General features: G+C 41.0%; 1 protein-coding gene across 3 annotated transcripts in view; it reads left to right on the top strand.

Annotated features, from left to right (window-relative positions):
- The first annotated feature begins 12,629 nt into the window (after positions 1-12,629).
- CSNK1G3 (casein kinase 1 gamma 3) overlaps positions 12,630-17,285 on the top strand; it is a 55,671-nt gene continuing 51,015 nt past the window's right edge. For all 3 annotated transcript variants that reach the window (XM_053473938.1, XM_053473930.1, XM_053473947.1), the window contains exon 1: positions 12,630-12,731. The gene's annotated coding sequence lies outside the window, so the exon portion shown is untranslated. The remainder of the gene's footprint in view (positions 12,732-17,285) is intronic.

The following is a 17,285-nucleotide window of genomic DNA, read 5'->3' as shown; positions in this document are numbered from 1 at the left end:
GTGGGAACAATAAATACGGTAATGCCCACAAAGATAGTGTAACTATTCATCCAAACAAATAATACATCATGCAGAAACATATCCTATAAGTGATTGACCTGGCCAGGTGCAATTAACACAATGCAGAAACCGTGTTTCGAAAAAACTTGTCCTCAGTGTTTGCCGCACCTCTATATATTGTTTGTTTGCATGAATATCTTTGTGGGCATTTTTTATAAATACATTTAGATTTTATATTATACCTTATTTAAAGATTGATTTACTTTATTAACTCTTTCATTTTTACTTTTATTAATAATATTATAGATTTATATTTTGTTGTTTATGATTTATTTAGCCTGGTCGTATATTTTATTTGTAATAAAGAGATAATATATGTACATTGTCTTGTTGCTTTGTAAAATATTAGATTGGAGTTGGATGTTTCTGCAATATTACTAGTTATTAGTTCATCTCATTACCTGTGTATAAACAATCAGCGAAATTTAATTTTTATTTATAGGACATGACCATACCAGGGAACTCTCAGTTCCCAAGTGAAGTGCCACTTCTCCAGGTCTCCAGATCACCCCTGAGCATCTCTGGGTCATGGGAGGGAAATAAATAAGGGATTCAATGGAAGATATTAATTTTTAAAATGTAATTTCTTCCTCTGAGTACCGCAGGAACCAATATCATCTAACAATTTAAATGTAGCTTCCTAAATGCAGATAATCTTGTGTATTCTTGTCATTCTTCAGCTGGTTATTTGTACCCCTACTCTCTGGCCTAAGTGTGATGTATTATCCAGAATTTAATTTTGCCATCAAATGAAAATACAGTCAGTAAGTGGCGGAACAAATTCATATTTCCTTTGGTTGTGATTCATTCACTCGTTCTGTCACTGTTTAGGATGAGAAATGCGGAGCTCTAGCATGTGTACAGACCATGACTAACTGATTGCTGCTGGCAAGAGCTCACTCCTTAAATTATTTAGAAACATTTATGCGTTGCAGAGGACAACTATACAAGCTTTGGGCCCATAGTGCTTCTATATGTAGCATAAGCACTTACATTTGCTTAGTCTACATGTATTATATAATACATGCTTGTTTAGGCTATTCAACTCGCTAGTCTGACTTATTCCTAATGGACTGCATTATATCACTCTAACAATAGGTACAGTGATGTATTTTGGCCTTATTTAAGCACATAAATAAAAAATGAGTTTACTCGGGTATTGCATTAAAAACAGTCTGGTAACAATGCTGCAAAATGATGGAAGTCAGGCAATCATCTCAGCCATTTCTGTTGTTCATGAGAACATTTGGCCCTTTTAGAAATTTAGTATAGTTCTTTAAAGTCCACCTATAGATCTTAAAAGGTAATTATATCTTCTAAATGAATATTTCATTAGTTAAGTAAAACATATGTTATGAGGAGCCTAACGGTCTACCAGTTCCTATAATTCCTGTACACTATGTGTATCCCTTTGCAGAAATCTAGTTTAAGTCAAACCATGCAAACAAAAACATATTTCTCCATTATTTCCAAATATATGCTAAACTAAATTGTAAATGTGATAAAAATGCAATACGTTTCATTACATAAATGTATCAGATATACAACAAACTAGACAACAATGTGCAATGTCAGTCAGCAGTTGCTAAGGCCAGTAAGGTATTGGCATGTATAAAAAGGGGCATCAATTTGCGGGATAAAAATATAATTTTGCCTCTTTATAAATCAATGGTAAGACCACACCTTGAATTTGAATAAAAAAGAAATGGAAAGGCTTCCTTTGGGTAAAATGAAATATATTGAAGCAGCTGCCTAACGCACAAAAAGTGGCCTCTCAGCACTTAAACAACACAGGTACAGAAAAATAATAATGGCGGGAACAGTAAGGAGGTTGGAATTCCTCTTGGAACTGGTAGCATATTACGATATATGTATAAAAATGGCAGGAATTATATTAAAAATATATTTGGTGGAAGCACTAAATGAACCTGATGTGTTTCGCCGTCTAAATGCGGCTTCGTCAGATTACAATTGTAAATACATAAATCCTGCCAAAACAAATAGAATGAAATCACTTTGTCGTTTAAAAAAGGCAGAGTTGATTCTAATGTTGAACCAAAACATCTGCATTTTTTGTTTAAAACAGTGGTAACAGATCAATATTAAAAACAAAAATGGTGGTCTGTCATTACTTAATGGACATATTGGGACATTTATGAGTCACATGAGGTGGGGCATGTGGTTTTATACTTACGATGTAGGGACAATCTTTAGTCAATATGCAAAATTTACAGTACATACATATGAAAAACTTTCTTGGTTACATCCAATATATGTAGGAGGCATTATGTCAGAGGAAGAAATACAAACAAACATAAAGTGAATCCTTAGCGCTCCCACCATTATCATCTTTCCACATCTTGTTGTGCCGTTTTGGACACTTTTTCTAAAGAAGGATATTATAGCACTGGAAAAGGTGCAGAGGCGGGCTAAAAAATTAGTAAAAAGGAATGGAACACTTATAAGGAAAGGTTAACAAATTTAAATCTGGTTAGGTTAAAAAAAACGGCGCCTCAGAGGGGATATGATAGCATTATATAAATATATTCAGGGCCAATACAAACCATTGTGTGGAAACCTATTCATAAACAGGACTATGCGTAGGACACGTGGCCACGCATTTAGACTGGAAGAAAGGAGATTTAGTCTAAGGCAGAGGAAAGGGTTTTTTTTACAGTAAGGACAATAAGGATGTGGAATTCTCTGCCTGCAGAGGTAGTTTTACAGACTTTTAAACAGCAACTGGATGAATACTTTCAAAAACATAATATTCAGGGATATAATTTTTAAATTATGGGGAAATGGCCTCTTGATCCAAGGAGAGAGCTGACCGACATTCTAGGGTCAAGAAGGAATTTTTTTCCTAGTTTGTTGCAAAATTGGAAAGACTGAACTTGATGGACACATCATTTTTCAGCCTATGTAACGATGTAACACACAAGATAGTATGTTACAGATGTTGCCCTTTTAGATGCCACGGGGGGGGGGGGTATGAGGTGGCCAGTCACAGATGACAACCTTTATTGTCAGGGGAGTGATTGTGGCCAAACTCAGCTCCCCTGCCTAGAGGAACAATGGACTGATTGGGGAGATCAGAAATCACCCTTGAACCTGGCACAATTCATCAAGGAAATCTGTACCTGAGCACCATAGCCTCCATAGTGCCACATATTGTCTAGGGCTATCACTAAAAATTAATCACTGCTGCCTCGTGATACATGTTCTTTATAAACATCACACTAAAGTAAAGGATCTAATAAAATCAATTATATTAACATTTAACAAGGTGGAAATTAAAGCCAATGTCTACTGACTTTCATGTACAGAGCTACAGAATTAGATGGTGCTATATAAAACAAAAATAATAATAACATGGAGATGCAATTAAAATATTTTTTTAGGTGTCGGACACTCAGACTTGAAAATAATTTCAAGGATCCCTGTATGATTTCAGCTCTACATGTTTATTTTTTTGCCCCTGAATAAATGGTGCATATGATCACCATTGAATATGCCATTTTAGATTCCAGAGAAAAGCTAGGAGCATTATGATTTCTACATTATCGGAAACCTCCTAATGTTCTTTTGGCTTTCTATGGCGTTACAATGCGCTTATTAACCCTTTGCATGGCAGAAGGAATGCAAAGAGAGTTTAATCTGTAGATACTAGTCCAGCGTTTTGAATAGGAGCCATAATCGACATTTGAGATAAACTGCGTGTTAATGCTTAGGCTCCTGGATTTACAATCTATTTTCAGAGTGGAAAGCACTGATTCCAGCTACTTAATGAGCCATGAGACGGATAACACTAATAAGTGGTTAATGACAAACTCATTAGGAATTAAGCTGTGGTCTGTCTAAACTAACAATTGTGTAAATTAAATGCTAATAGTGTGTCTGAGAACAGATAATTTGATTAATTAACAAGCATATCTTTTTTTGTAAACCAGATTTACAGGATTATAGGAACGTCAAGATCAGTGTAGCTCTGGGACATTGACCATTGTTTGGTATTGTGTTTCAGACACAGCAATGGCAGAGTATAATTTTTTTTTAAATAATACGTTTTTGAGTAAATGCCCCCTAGACCCCCAGTAGCCGCCTGATGACATAGTGCTATGCAAGGCTGCACATTTTGTCTTTATGATCCCACAGCGTGTGGCCAGTGGCTGGGCACTGGAGCAGCAGATCAGGCAAGTATGTTGAGCGCTGTAGCCCAGATGCCTATCCCTGTAATTAACAACTATGAGGGGATAAAAATGATTAATTATGAAGGTTTTAGCTATAGCGCTAAGTATGCATTACTTACACACATAATGCTTTATTACAATAAACATTGGACAAAATGGAGGAAGTTCCTCTTTAAAGATATTAACTTAAGTTTGACATTTAATAATAACGGAGATGCAAACAAAATATTTGTATGTGAATGACTAGAAAATAATGTTTTATTCTTATTATACATGAGGCATTTTAATTTCACTGTCAGTCTGAAAAACAGATCTGTTATACATTGTTATAAAAAGCACATGTCCCTCATACCCCTGCTTCCCCAGAGTAATTTTAGTTGGATGCTGGCCTAAGCCAGGTTCATGGGGCAGGGGGCAATTGACTCCCACCCAGGCTGGTCTGGAATTCTTTAAGCAGGTCTGGTATGACTTGGCCACGTATATCAATTGAAGAATTAGCCTGATTTCTGGTACTGTACTATGCAAGGAGTATTTGTATTGGAAGATGACAGTTTATGTTACAGGACATCAATCTATTTTTCTTGCAGCCTCGCTGCAGTTGGCACGTGTGCAGAAGCATGGCTTTTTTCCTTCCCTTTCTGCTAACTGCGGTGGTCCCTTTTTTCTCTGTACCATCAATGTGAACTTTATACCAACTCCACCTTTTCTACCATTGCTCCTGACCACCTTTTTCTCTGAACCAGCTATGTATACTTCTACGTTCTAATGCTATTCCCTGTAATAACAATGACTTTTGAGTAATTATGTCTGAGAGCTAAAGTTAAATTTATACCCTTCTACCCCATGAATAATTGTCACTATCTATTTTATTTAGTAAGTGTACTTGGTAAGTACAGATGAGTAAAACTAACTAATCAGGTGCCTTAAATCACTATTACTATATTATTCTTACAGATGAATAAAAGATTGAAAGGAAAATTTAAGTCATTTGTTAATTTATTACCAATTTTATTTAAATTTTAAAGGACCTAAAGCAAAAAATTATATATATATATATATATATATATATATATATATATATATATTATACTTGTTCAGAAGAAGGTGAAAAAAACTTGGACAAATATCAGTCATTTGACCTTGGAGAATGGGGGTTTGCACAAATATTTTCCAAAGCATTAAGAATATTCTAAGTTTGTGAAATTCAATGGATTAGTCAAAATTCAGACATTATCCACACCCCCAAGAAACATGATTACACTCAGCCCCATTTTTGACTCAATAAAGGGCAAAAAAAAGATATCTTATTGAATTTAGATCCTCAATGGGAGATTCAACATAGGAGTTGCTAAAGTTACAAAACGGAGACTTTTTCCATGTCTTCTTCCTAATATTTTCAAATACTACTATATGAAAAAGAAGATAAGTTACAATTATAAACTTATGGTATGGACAAGATATACATAAAATAGAAAAATCAATATATAACATTCTTACTGTATATTACAGTAGAACCTACAGGTATAATAACTATAATAGATAGCAAAAAGGGGAGAAAATGCCCTTTTCTGTTAATTTGTTGCACATCTCTATAACGCCTGTGTCAGCTCAATTTGACTTGTAATGGTACCCTCTTTTTGGTCTTTCCTCTACAGTCCCTTGTATCCTCTCGTTCTGTCCAGGGCAAAGCAGAAAAAGAAAATACATTTTAGTACAGGATGCGCATTAACTTGTCTCCGATATTACCCAGAATGCAATTTATCCATCCATCCAACTATCTGTCTGTATGTCTGTCTATCTATCTATCTATCTATCTATCTATCTATCTATCTATCTATCTATCTATCTAACTATTCCTGCATGCATCCGTTTCATATCTTTCAGCCTGTAGTCTAGTCCTACAGTAACACCACCTTGTATAATCTGTACCCGTTGTGACATTATCCTATTGTTCACATCCTTATATGGTCAAATGGGTCAAAATATGATATTAGTTTGTGACCTTATACCTTCATCTTAATGCTTTGCAGTTCAGCAAAGTCAATTAAAGTCAATTATATTGCAATAATATATGTACTTACAATGTAAAATGATTGTGAATGCATGCCCCAGGGTGAGGTACTGCTCCACTGGCTGTAAGCTAGGAAAAATATTACAATTTCAACACAGCTCCAATATTATCCAAAATGCAATGCATCTATCCATCTATCTATATCTGTGTGCATCTGTTTTATATCCTTCAACCAAGAGTCTAGACCTAAAGTGAGTAAACACCCCCTTGTATATTATGTGCCCATTATTACACCAACTTACTGTTAACATCCTTATATAGTTGAATGGGTGTGGCCTAGATCAAAATATGACATTAGTTTGTGACCGTTTATGCTTAGCATGGCAAAACTAGTATGAATTTTTATATTTTTCAGGATAAATAAAAATAAAGGGTAAAGGTTTATATTGTCCACTGTGTGCCTCAGACCCCATTTTTTTACATGTTTTTGTCCTGTCTCTGTAACCCCTGTGTTTGTTATTCTCAGTACCGGGCTCATGTTTACAAATTTCGTAATTATATATATATATATATATATATATATATATATATATATATACGGTATATATACACATACAGTAACTGCCCACTTTATTAGGGTTACCTTGCTAGTACCGATTGGGACCCCCTTTTGCTTTCAGAACTGCTTTCATTTTTCCGAGGCATAGTTTTTACATGGTGCTGAAAACATTCGTTAGGGATTTTAGGTCATATGGACATGATGGCATCACACAGTTGTTGCTGATTTGTCAGCTGCACATCCATGATACGAATCTCCCATTCCACCACAACCCAAAGGTATTGGATAGAGATCTGGTGACTGTGGAGGCCATTGGAGTTCAGTGAACTCATTGTCATGTTCAAGGAACCAGTTTGAGATGATGTGAACTTTGTGACATGGTGCATTATCCTGCTGGAAGTAGCCATGAGAAGATGGGTACACTGTGGTCATAAAGGGATGGACGTGGTCAGGAACAATACTCAGATATCACGTTTAAATGATGCTCAAGTGATACTAAGGGGCCCAAAGTGTGCCAAGAAAATGCCCCCCATACAATTATACCACCAGCCTGAACCGTTGATACAAGGCAGGATGGATTAATGCTTTCATGTTGTTTACACCAAAGTCTGACCCTGCCGTCTGAATGTCGCAGCTGAAATCGAGACTCATCAGACCAAGCAACGTTCTTCCAGTCTTCCATTGTCCAATTTTGGTGAGCCTGTGCAAATTGTAGCCTCAGTTTCCTGTTCTTAGCTGACAGGAGCGGAAGTCCTGTGGTTGTCTGCTGCTGTAGCCCATCTGCTAAGGTTCAACATGTAGTGCATTCAGAGATGGTTTTCTGCATACCTGCATTTGAGTAACTGATTCCTTTCTGTCATCTCGAGCCAGTCTGCCCATTCTCCTCTGACATCAATAAGGCATTTTTGTCCACACAGCTGCCGCTCACTGGGTATTTTCTCTTTTTCGGACCATTCTCTGTAAACCCCAGAGATGGTTGTGCGTGAAAATCCCAGCAGATCAGCAGTTTCTGAAATACTCAGACCAGCCGTCTGGCACCAACAACCATGTCTCGTTCAACAGAGGCGTATCTAGGGTAGGCCATAGGCGTCATTTGAAGGGGCGCCAGTGAGCGGCTTTCAAACGCTGTCTTTTTTTTTTATGCGGAGGAGCCGCTCGGCGCCCCTCATTCTCCTCCACGAGGCCTCTACCTCCATCCCGGTGCCGGTGCCAGCATTTCATGCTGAGCGCTGTAATATGACGTCATATTTCGGCTCTCAGCAGTGAAGCAGCGGGCACCACCGAGCGGCTTTTAAACGCCGTCTTTTTTTTATGCGGAGGAGAGAGAGGGGCGCCTAGCAACCACTCAGCGCCCCTCGTTCTCCCCCGCAGTCAAAAAAAAAAAGAGTGTTTCAAAGCCGCTCACTGGTGCCCGCTGCTTCACTGCTGAGCGCCGAAATACGACGTCATATTATGGCCGTCAGCAGTGAAGCAGCGGGCAGTGCAGGAAGACAGAAGCCTTGTGCTCCCGTCGCTGGACCTCAAGGTGAGAGAACTACAAAGGGGGAGAGGGGTTAGACAGTGATAAGGGAGGGAGAGGGGTTAGAAAGTGATAAGAGAGGGAGAGGGGTTAGAAAGTGATAAGGGAGGGAGAGGGGTTAGAAAATGATAAGGGAAGGAGAGGGGTTAGAAAGTGATAAGGGAAGGAGAGGGGGTAGGTATAAGTAAAGAGTGTGAATTAATGTGTGGATGCATTGAGTGAATGAGGGAGAGCATGAGTTGTCTGAATGAGGGCGAGCATAAGTTAATATGTGGATGAGTTGTCTGAATGAGGGAGAGCATGAGTTAATATGTGGATGAATTGTCTGAATGAGGGAGAGGATTAGTTAATATGTGGATGAATTGTCTGAATGAGGGAGAGCATGAGTTGTCTGAATGAGGGAGAGCATGAGTTAATGTGTGGATGAATTGTCTGAATGAGGGAGAGCATGAGTTAATGTGTCGATGAATTGTTTGAATGAGAGAGAGCATGAGTTAATGTGTGGATGAATTGTCTGAATGAGGGAGAGCATGAGTTAATGTGTGGATGAGTTGTCTGAATTAAAGTGTGAATAAGTGAGTGACTGTAAAAGTGTTTGTGTGTATCATAGATGTATAATTGTGGAAGGGCAAAGATGACACTAGCAGGAGGTTTGAGCCTTGGGACCAAGATGGCAAAGGCAGGGTGTATATGGGACAAAGATGGCACAGGCCGGACTGTTTGGGGACAAAGTTGACTTGTGCTGGGCCTTTTGGGGACAAAGATTGCAAATCTTATGTGTGTGATTTGGGTGCTGTTCAGGTTCTATGTGGGCAGTGAGGACGCCAGGGGTGACTTTGGGGTGTGCAACCTGTGATCTATGCCTGTAATTTTTTTTTTTAATATACCTTTAATGTCGTGTTTTTATATGAATTCCAATTGATCTATACCTGCAAAGCTGGGTTTTTGTGTTATTCTGTAGATCCATATGTGCTATGCTATGTTTCCATACATAATTTATGTATACCTGCAAATACAGGGTTAATATGTATATTCAGTTGATTAATACCTGCAATGCTGTTTCCATGTATTTATTTGATCTATACCTGCGATGCTATGTTTCATATATTATTGTATACCTGCAAATACAGGATTTGTATGTCTGATTCTGTTTATTTGATATTTACCTTCAGTGCTGAGATCACAAGTGAATTTCAATTGATCTGGGTTTGTGTGTTGATCTATACCCGCTATCGGCAGCAGGGACTAATATTTATATATATATATGGGCAGCAGGGCGCCATAGGCGCTATTTTTAGTAGATACGCCTCTGTCGTTCAAAGTCACTTAAATCCCCGTTCTTCCCCACTCTGATGCTCTTCAGAAAATTGTCTTGACCACGTCTACATGCCTAAATGCATTGAGTTGCTTGTTGCATGTGATTGGCTGATTTGTGTTAACAAGCAATTGAACAGGTTTACCTAAAAAAGTGGCCAGTGAGTGTATATCCATATACATACAAGTGCAGGAAATTTCTCTCCAGCTACATGTTTTGAAAACAAATTGTCCTAAAATATTGTTAATTCTTTCAAGGAAAAAGATTAAACTTTGCTGCAGTTAGCTGTGTACAGGGGTAATGTGAATAAATCATGCATTTTCAATGAGTAAGTTAACATAAAGGCATGTGCACATAGATGGGTACTCAATAGATTTCACCCAGAGACTCCAGGTGAAGAATCACTTCTAGGGGTCACTGAGGGGAAACTCTGGTTCGTGAGAACGGCGTTGTGACCTGCCCCACTCCCGATCCATTTCACTATGGGCCCATGACGTCAGAAGGACTGCTCGCAACGTCTGCAGGGCCGCCAGCATCAGCGGGACCTTCTGCCAGCATCCTGCAAGGGGTCTTTGTGTAGCCGGAGCCAAGAGCTCCAGGTGTGCAAATGTGTCTGTTCACTAAAGAGACAGTTGGCAGGAAAGTTGTGGTTTCACCAGCAAGAAGGACTGATCCCTGTATTATACACAATCCAGTGGATTAAGAGACTCACTGATTCAAGTATAGATTATACAGAGCCACTCAAATTCTTCATGCAGCAGAAGCTCACAGGCTTGGATGTTTATAATGTATAGCTGAGTCAAGGAGCTGAAGCTTCACTCTCCTGCAAAGTCTACCTTTAGTGAATAGACACAAACATGTATTTAGGGAACACACATACCATACTATTCTTCCGTTTGTTTCACGTTAGGCTGTCTGGAAATCCCAACCTTCTGCTACTTTACTTGCCTGATAATAGTCTTTCACTGTAGACTTCATTCACCTTGTGCCTTGGTGCTGTCACTTCATGAGCCAATTGATGCACCTCCTTTTAATCAACCATAACACCTTAACCTGTCCTCTTCCTGGTTCTGTGTGCCAAATGTGTTTTTTTTCACATATGCTAATGCGGGATCAAGACAAAATGCTTGGCTCATCCAAACCCAGGGCTGCATTACTGGGCAAAAAGGGCACATGCCCAGGGCCCACCAGCAACAGCGGGCCCACCAGAGACGGCCCTTACATGGGTCTCAGTGGGTCCAAGGGAATCAGATGTCACATTGACAGGAGAGGTACTTTGCTGCACTAAAACATATTTATTTGGCATAGTTTTGTGGAGAAAAAGATTTGCTTCTACACCTCTATCTGCATTATTCTGGCCTCTTGTTGCACTCCCGCGAAAGGGCGGAGCCACAGTGACCGCCTCTTTCCTGTTCCTCCAGTGGCGGAAGCATACTAAGCGTATTAAGGGGAGGTTTCCGACCAGCCCTTTGTGAACAAGGCAGTGTGCCTCTGTGTGCCAGTGCGTCCCTACCAGTGAGTGGCATCCGAAACAGACCCCTCCTCAATGATCCCTTGTGATATTTATGGACAGCTGACCTAGCAGCAGTGGGTAATATACAGGGCCAGACTGGGGATTAAGGCCAGTGGCCCATAACTGACATATGAGTGGCCGCATGTATTTTCATACTGCAGCATGTGGCCGTGTGTAGCCACACTGAAGGACCTGATCTGGAGCAGCAGTGATGATAGGTATAATACACTATGGGCAATTTGCCAGGTGTACCAGGTGGCCAGTCTGAGCCTAGTTATATATCTAAGCAGAATATTGTTTACAACCAGCCTTTCCACAATTTATCCATTACCAGACCAGCCCCTCTTTGTTGCCATTTCAGCGCACTTCTGTACTACTACTGTACAAAACTACTGTTTGTTTTACTGAATTGTAATTTTCTGTTGCAAACTACAAACCATGTACCAGAATTGTATCTTTTTTAAGGCAATTCAATGTATCAAGAGAGTTCAAAGGGACACAAATGCACTTCATACACACAATGTATTTGAGTTATGAATGAACGTGTAATTAATTTTTACGGTAATGTCCAATGTAAGGCATTTTTATTTCAGACTCTCAGTAAACTTGTCGGCTTTTTCGCTGAGCCCGATCTGTAATATGCGATGATCCTCCATGCTTGAACTCACATGCCCTGTTCACCGCCCAGAAAAAATGACGCTCGCGCCGTCATTACCTATTAGATCAACGCTCCGCCCCCATCAGGAGACCGCATTTTCTTCCCTCCTATTGGTCGCATCAAGCTCCCACGACCAGACCCGCCCTCCCTGGGGAATCCCTAAGATTGACAACACTTGCTAGCCAATCGTCGAGCAGGTATTCTATGAGCCCGCCTTTTAGAGCATACGTCACAGCAGGGTGAGACAGTAGAGACGTGAGAATCAGGGTATTAGGCATTGAAGTACATTTTTCCCCAAATTCAACTAAGTCACGCCCACTCGCTCTCTTCCCAGGTCGCCTGCCAGCAGTCTAACTAGAGGCCGATGACGTCTCGCCTTAACGCCCTAATATCATTGGCCAGGTCACAGGGAGAGTGGGAGGGATTGGTGTGCCCTGTGTCCGCCGCCTGATGCCGCCCCCTAGTGGTGTTGCAGGCTGGAGGAGCGACAGCGAGCTGTAACAGTACCGACCAGCCTCGCTGCTTTTCTACCCAGGCTGAGACATTGCGACTGGACTGATCGCCGTGTTCATCACAGAGTCTCCTGGCGCGGAAGAGGCGGGCCAGCCGCGGGGGGTGCGGCGGTTTCCCCTCTGACACGGAACGTTTCCCTCCTGTGTGAGAAAGAGAGATCCCTCCTCCTCTGGCCATCTTTATTACATTCATTACCGCAAGGAAGAGGCACCCGGCCCTGCCTTTGTATCAGCCCTGCCTGCATTCTCCCTGGACAGGCTCCGGTGACCGACCGACCGACCGCCTGCAGCAGTGAGCGGAGTGCGAGACCCTTAGAGCCCCTGTCTGTGAGATCCAGCGAGGAGGCCGCGGGGATCTGTTGCTTCAGGCAGAGGCCTGCTCTCTGATAAATAGGTGAGTTCCCCTCACCCCCAAACCCCGGGCGCCCCCGGCACGTCTGTCATTGTAGGAGCCCGTGTCACGCTGCTGGGGGATGGGAGAGTGTCCGGGCTCTCATTTGGGGTGAACAGGTGACAGGAAGGAGGGAAAGCTGCTGCGAAACCAGCCCATCCTGTAACCATGTTATTTCCCCAAGGGGTGATCCCGGACTCGCTTCCTGTTGTGACTTATTCCCTGGTAGGCAGGCAAGGCCTCGGTGGGGGCTGGGCTCAGGCATGGGGTCATTGATGGATTGGGTTGTTATTATTGGCCTGTTGAGTTGTTGGGGCTCCTATAGATTGAGCAGAGGGTCAATGTGTCAGCCTTAAGAGCTGATTGTATTTGTGTTCTCTAAATAGATGTCTTGTCTCACAAGTTCAATAAATCTGTGACATCATTGTTCAAGTGACATCACTCTAAAGGGTTGAATCATCTCTTGCCACTTTGGGGCATTTCAGACAGGCTCCCTCCACAAAGGCAGGCATCTGTTCACCGTGGGATGTTAATGCCTTCTTGTATGGGGTTAGGTTATGGGAGAAGTAACTGTAGGTATTATGGCGGGTACGGGCTAGATATTCGTTAACGTTGAGATATTCTGAAAGCCTAGAACTATTTTGCTTCACCGTGCAATGAAATGAATATAAAACTGCAACTCGCGCTTTTTCCTTTTTAGTTGGGGTAAGTGCCGCTGGTGTTAAGATGAGTCGGGGATGGCATGATGTTGGAGTTTGTGTACTTCTGGAGTTAGGTGGTGTTACGATCTTGTGGCTTTGTCTGCACTTGTCCCACACGAGCAATCTCATGTTTGTCTCCCATGAATGGAAGCTTTGACTGCTGTTGTGTGACATCTTTTTCTGGGTGCAGGGGGGGGTCACTATATCTGTCAGCGAAAGATAAATCATGTGGCAGTTACCTGTAAACTAAGTGCACTCTTGGGTTTATTCACTAAAAGAAAGTTGCGTTTCGGCTCTATGTCATCACCATACATAATATAGGGCCAACCCAATGAGCACCTGGCCCCGTATCGTCAAGTCGCTGACAAACATTCATCACGTGTTGAATTCTGCATTATACAGACCAGCGTATCCCTTATTGCTAGTCTGGGCCCTTCATAATGCATAGTGAGAAGATCACGACCCTCCCTCTGTGGCCTTCCTTGTGTGTAATGCTCTGCATGCCTTCCCATATGTGTGATGCTCGCTTTGCCTCTGTATGTGTTTCCATGTATTCACAACTTTCTATCACATCTTACGGTTTAGGTAAGTCTGATGTTGTGCCATCAGACACTGGACTTTTGTCCTTATAATGGGTGGCATATCCGTGAGCTGTGACCTCGTTGGATTCGTTGTATGATAATTAATTTAAGAACCTGTCGTGTTCTTTTTCCAAATAATTTTGATTGGAACAAAATATGCGATTAAATGCACACTCAAGCCGGTTGGTGCCCTTACATTTTTGTGGGGTTCCCATGCCTGATTTATGGGACATTTCCGCCATCATACACGCTTTGATGCGAGTAATAGCTTTGTGAATACATGTAGGGATTCCGCAGAATCTCCCTATATTGAACTATTTCAACGCCCCAGCGAAATACCGTGCCGGAGCATCTGATCTGCTCGCCTCCGCTCAGCTTAAGGGAGAACGCTGTGGACAACCCTTGCGGACGTGTGGAAATTCCTCCCGTTGCTTTCAATGAAAGCACTTTCCTGCCACTGATTGGCTGATTCAAGCAGCCAGTCAGTGGCGAGAATAGTTGGACCGTGCAGGAGGTGGCCTCTTCTGTGTCGGGTAACTGCTTTTATTTTTTTCGTTATAGAATACTGCATGTGTAGGTTACTCACAGAGTTCTTTAGTATGCAGTTCTCTATAGTAGGGTTGTCAGGGACATTATACTGTCAATTTAAGTTGTCTGACTCTGTTAGCCTCTACCACTTCTGCTGGGAGGCTCAGTAAAGTAAAATGAGTCCATGGATCTGACACCTTGTACAGATATCCATATGTGAGATGTGCCCACACATAGTATTTTATTATTACAATTACAGCCAGCAATAACTTTTAATGTACTTCTGCGTTCATACAGTGGGTGGAATGCGTTCTGTTTATGGTAATGTGGAAGCAACATTTCCTGTTAAAGTCCTTGTTTTGTTCATTGATTGATTTTTCCGTTTCAGAAGATTTGAGTCAGGTGGTCGATAGACAGCTACGGTCTGTGTCCTTCATTGGGCATCCCTTTACTTCCCCAGAATAATTGGATTTGTAAGCCATATAAATTGTTAATGATCCAGCACTTCCTTTAAATTAGCAAATTTCCAAGAAACGTGAAACAGACTAGACGATATTAGTGGCTTTAAAGTAGTATATTTGAGTTTAATTAATAAAGTACTGGTGATTATTTCTTGTATTTGTTATATACCGTACCGTAGGAGAAAAATACCCCTCATCTTATACTTGAGGTCATCTTATAATCAGAGCTCAAGTTGAGGTCTGACTACAAGACTAAGTTCCAGATCCCCCTACAGCGCTGCAGGGAACCTGGATCCTCCTCTCTGGCAGCCGGTGGACATCTGTGCGATGTGTGCAGACATCCTCTGCTCTTGCCGGGGGTTCTATGACGGATCACTGGCGTGATGTGACCTTTGGCAAATAGGGGGTGTAAGGCATATATGGGGGTCAGATGTGCATACACGGGTGGGGGGCAGGGTTGCAAATTAAAGGAAATAAAAACCAAAAATGCATTTTCTCAATCATAGTTTTTATTAAATATGAAGAAATAGTTAACATGTGAATTCATATTTGCTAAACTTTTTTTCTTATAGAGTAGTCTTATATTCAGGCTTTTTCTTTCTACATTAATATTCCAATTTTGGGGGGTCATCTTATAATCGAGCAAATACGGTAAATATTAGCTAAACGTATGAATACACCTGTTGTGAGTGTAAAACACTGTTGCGTTTCTCGTTATCAAGCTTTCAGTACCCTATTAGTATTTTCTTAAATGTTGTGTTCTTTGTTCTGAAAACTTGAAAGTAACTTGTGATTTTGTTAAAGTAAGTTTTTTTTTTTATTATTATTTTTTTTTTCTTGTTTTTGTAAGTTAGAGGACTTTCTAAACTCGGCCTCATGTAGGGATAATCCAGAACTGTCTCCAAGAAGATTTCAAACCTGCTGCTTCTTTTAATGTTAAGTCTTCTTAAGTGATAGCCGTGTTTCATCTTCCTCCTTTGAAATGTTGCATTCACACAAGCAATGAAAGGCTTTGCGCCACTTATGTGCTGTAGAGAAAGGGCCGGTGAAATTGAGCCGTACTTTAGACACAGTCATTGAACTCCTTTTGGAGACCTTTCACCCGCTGTATTCTACACTGCGCTGCCTGTTCTCTAAATGTCACGCCTAATACCAAGATTGTGCGGCCTCATCTCAAAAAGTACGTCACGCTGTCCCGTGAAAGGCGTTATTTCATACACCGGTGACGAAGTACCTGCTGGTGCCTGGTAGACCATTGTGTGACTTCCGAAGCTTGTGTTTAGACTCATTATATCATGCAAACTGCACTTTGGGGGCTGAAAGGATCATTGGCACGACCCATTCCTGCAGCGAATGTGTCCAGTTATGCATTTGATTGAAAGAGACCCGTTCTTGTCTGCTTCCATTCCTGGGTGAGGCTTGAGTATGGCTAAAAACACAAACTGCTTTTTACCCAATTTTTCTTTCTCTACCCTCAGAAGCGTCGTACTCTACAAGGGGTTTGTGATGAAAAAAATCTGCATTTGGTGTAATTGTGAAAAGTCCTTTCTGCTGAGCCAGTTTGTTAGGTTTTGTATCAGACGTGTTGTTATAATACATGATTCACTGTAACATGCGTGTCGTTAACATGCTGCGTGTAACGGGTTCGGTAATGTCGCTTCCACTACTAGATTTCACATAATTTATTTTACGCTGTTTAGGATGGGTTTATTTTTTTTGTTTTTTTTTTAAACAAGCTTTTGATGAGATTTTAATAGTTCCCCGTGAACATTGCTGAAACTAAATGCTGGGTAGTCAGAGGGTTAAATATCTAGGTCCCCGCCGCAAGTTATAACTGAGAACCGGCAGCCATGAATAGTGATTGTAGAACAATAGTAACGTCCTGTGAGCCATGGCTTCTGGGATCTGTACAGCGTTGATGCTGCAAATAGCCATGCCGTATGTATATGATGAAACAGGCGTGATGCATAACCTGTATCAGGTGGATGATAACGTGTACCTGAATTCCCCCCAGGGTAGTGTATGTTTACACCTTAAGATGAAGAGCTGCAGAGGAACCTCTTGCCTCTCGTAGATCAATGAGTTTGACTTTCCTCGCTTGACTTGTGTTTCAAGCACCGTTATAGTACTATAGTATAAAGTTGTATCGTGTTAGCCATGGAAAGAGAGAAACTCGTTTTGTGAACATGATACCTTTATTGGCTAACTGACGTATAATGGATTGCAAGCTCTTGAGGCTATCTAGGCATATTACCTTATTGTTCAGGTAATAGGCTGTAAGAAGAG

Source organism: Spea bombifrons, chromosome 1, assembly GCF_027358695.1.
Source record: "Spea bombifrons isolate aSpeBom1 chromosome 1, aSpeBom1.2.pri, whole genome shotgun sequence".
In the NCBI taxonomy this organism is placed as follows: Eukaryota; Metazoa; Chordata; class Amphibia; order Anura; family Pelobatidae; genus Spea; species Spea bombifrons.
The sequence above is the reverse complement of the archived record's forward strand: the minus strand, read 5'-3'. Positions and strand labels throughout refer to the sequence as shown.